This window comes from Rhagoletis zephyria, unplaced genomic scaffold (assembly GCF_001687245.7).
Source record: "Rhagoletis zephyria isolate East Lansing unplaced genomic scaffold, Rhagoletis_zephyria_1.1 Rzeph_scaffold_00370, whole genome shotgun sequence".
Classification (NCBI taxonomy): domain Eukaryota; kingdom Metazoa; phylum Arthropoda; class Insecta; order Diptera; family Tephritidae; genus Rhagoletis; species Rhagoletis zephyria.
The window spans coordinates 9916-13321 of NW_016157454.1; the positions used below are offsets into that span (position 1 = coordinate 9916).

Genomic DNA, 3406 nt, shown 5'->3' on the forward strand with positions numbered 1-3406 from the left:
GACATATTTTAAAAGATGATGTACAGTGACACAAATATGATTGAACAGTCATTGTTTTCCCCTTATCCACAATGCTTTTCATGAAAACTTTTTTCGCTGATTTTTTCAAAAAAATATACTTCTTGATAGAAACCAAACGATAAAACTCTAGGCCTGGGTAACGGAGCAAATTTTTTGGCGCTGACACACTAACTCCAGCGCCACTGTCGGAATCAGCACAGTGTGTTGGCGCAATTGCGCCTCTTCAGGCTAAAGCTCATTTCCTTTATTGCTGTACGCTGCACCAAAGTGAATTAATACAAGGTGAAATCGGCTGAGAAAAAACTCAAGTATACCCAAGTTCAAAACCCAAAAATACAACAAACCCATCATTTTCACATTCAGAAGGACCGCGACGAATTCTAGCAACTAGAGACACTCCTACTTTCGGGTGTTCTTTGCTGGTTCTTTGCGACACGCGTTGTTGTCAGTGTTCCGGTGTTGAACTAAGGTGAATTAATACAAGGTGGTATCGGTTGGGCAAAAACAACTCAAATATACCCACGTTCAAAACCCAAAAATACAACAAACACAGAAGGACCGCGGCTAATTTTAGCCTGCTAATTCGCCTGGTGCTGCACATTTTACAAGTGAAACTTCGCTTTTGTGTGTCCTTTGCTGGTTCTTTGCGCCGCCCGGTGTTGTCGGTGTTCCGGTGTTGCTGGCGCCATTGCGTCACTGAGTTGTGAAAATCGGTATCGGCGCCAGTAACTCAGCTCTCGGTATCAGCGTAATGGCGCGGCGCCGCACTGTGTTACCCACGGCTATAAAACTCATTCCTTCAAACTTATTAAAAACTAAAAAAATATTTACAACAATGTAACAAAGTTTTGTAAAATATGTATGTATATTTTTTAATCTGAATTTAAGAAATTCTTCGAGTACGCAGTCCAATAAGCCCATTAAATTTTAATGTCACAAAGTGGAAATTTTCTAAATTCCCGTTGATTTTTGATAATTTGTTACTTCCGCATAAAAGGAATGTAAATCTTAGCATCAATGCTATTTTAAATACTGAAATTCGCTAAATATTTTCAATATTTAAAAATGGCCTACTGAGATTTGAAATATTAACGTAAGCGTACTTGGTTCATAAATACATATGCAAATTTGAAGGGAAATCTTAGCACCAATGCTATTTTACATATTAAATTCGCTAAATATTTTCAACATGCATAAATAGCCTACTGAGATTTAAAAATATTAACGTAAGCGTACTTGATTCATAAATACATTCGCAAATAAGAATTTACCCTGCAAACCATTTTTTCACAGTAATCTGAATTGTACAGAAATTTTAAAGAACTCGTAAACATTGTGTACAAATACAAGTGAGATATCTTAGCAATAGACGTCATCCTGGGCCGCAGCTGCGATCATCTGTTTTTTAGAGTTGCTTATTTTGGTCTAAACTGCTCTTTTTTGACCTGAGTTGCATTAAATAATCTCTTAAAACTTGGTAGTATTTGATGTTCAAATGGTAACATATATGCCCAAAAACTTGAAAAATATTAAATGATTGCTTTTTAAAAATGCTATTTACAAAATTTCGTTTTGATTGCGACATTAAAAATATTCAGATTATATAAGTTTTTCACATATGTTTTAAGATTTTAAAGCTTTTTAAAAATACGGTAGAATGCAACAATGTGCTTGAATTTGTTTTCATCTTCGTCAGCTTATTCGTTTGCAGACTAGAAAAATGGCGAACAGCCATCAAAATACTGATTCAAATTACTTATCTTTCACTGGACACACAAATGGGTGCGCGCAGCAAAATTCAGCCCTAATGGTAAGTTAATTTCATCGTGCGGCGATGACAATTTAAGAATTTGCGATACATTTTCAGGCGAATGTGTGCGAACGTTCACCGCGGGAAGAGGTATGAGACGACAGCTGGCATGGCATCCAGACGGTAATCTGGTGGCTTTAGCATTAAGTTGTAACCGCTTTAAGATATTTGACATAGTTGAAGGCGAGCTAATACAGTGCATTCGTCGCCGGAGAATGATGTTGCATTTCACCCAAGTGGAAATTTCTTGGTGACTGGCGGCGATGACGATACAATAAGATTGCTTGATTTATTAGAAGGTCGACCAATTTATACACTTTAGCGGAACCATATAATATAAATTTTTTCCTGTATTCAACAGTTGCTCGTTTGGAAATCGAATTTGCATACATTTGATGCCAATAGCTCTCGCAACAAACAAGCCAGTTCTCAAAGAGTCCAAATTGATTTTAGTCATGCAACAGCTCCACATAACTCCGCCATAGACACACACACCAGTTGCTGCAGTACCAAAAAGCTGTGATGACAGTATTTTAATTGATCCACGACAATCGGTGGCATATGGAATGCGTGATGGAAATTTTCTGGTGCTTGATAGCCAATAAACTACAAGAGTGAAACGCTACAAGTGAAACGCTGTGATGTAATTTTTCTTAAATTTCCATCTTTTATTTGCATTTACATTAAGAAGCTCATAGAGGACAGAGCTGTTGGTGAGGAAGGTGTCGAGTTACTGCAGTACTGCAACTGTGAAAATCCGCATTTCGCACGTGCCCCACTCATATGGAATAGCAGCTTATGTCAAAAGGCTGGATTTAGTATAATGCGGCATTCGCAGCATACCCTCACTGGCGCCGAGCCGTTGAAGAAATTTTGGCAAATAAACGTGAAAGAAATAGTTCCGATACTAGCACGTCCATATTCTTGGGTCATCAAAAAATTCCTTGTGTTGTAAATAATAAAGGGAATGCCGGATTACACTAAAGCCAGCTTCCCGACATAAACTACTATTCCATACGAACACAGATATATAAATGTATCTAAAACCGTATAACTCAAATCAAATTGGATTGTATTTCCATAATATACCTAATATTGGAATCTGTTTTATAGTTTTGAAAGAAATTGATTGCAATCGTAAATTGTGTAAAAATTGTTAATAGCAATCTGCCTTAAATTCATGATCTCCATGTAACGGGTATAAAATACGTTAAATCCGCACTATCTGTATTAACAAAAAATATACATCGGAATATTTAAAATAAAACGATTCATATTTATTTTCTAATAAGAATTGTTTCTTAATTGAAAGTATTTAATACTAACATAATGTAGTGGTTAATGTTTAAAAATGAATTCGCAATATGTCCGCAGCTCAGGTTGATTTGAAGAAATCCGTTTAAATTTTTCGAATTACATCTACTTGAATATAGGATAGGCAGGGTTGCATACAAATGGTAGTTCCGTAAATATTTAAAATATGTTAGTTCATTCAATATTTACATATGGGCCAATAAATAATAACAAATGTAGCCGAAAAAACAATGTTTCGATTAAAACGAGTTTTTATAACCC

General features: G+C 35.9%; 1 long non-coding RNA gene across 1 annotated transcript; it reads left to right on the plus strand.

The window, feature by feature from the left end:
• Positions 1-1896: 1896 nt before the first annotated feature.
• LOC108359297 (uncharacterized) lies at positions 1897-2708 on the plus strand. Its single transcript, XR_001846903.1, has 2 exons — positions 1897-2130; positions 2193-2708. It is a non-coding gene; the product is annotated as an uncharacterized LOC108359297 (long non-coding RNA).
• Positions 2709-3406: the final 698 nt, after the last annotated feature.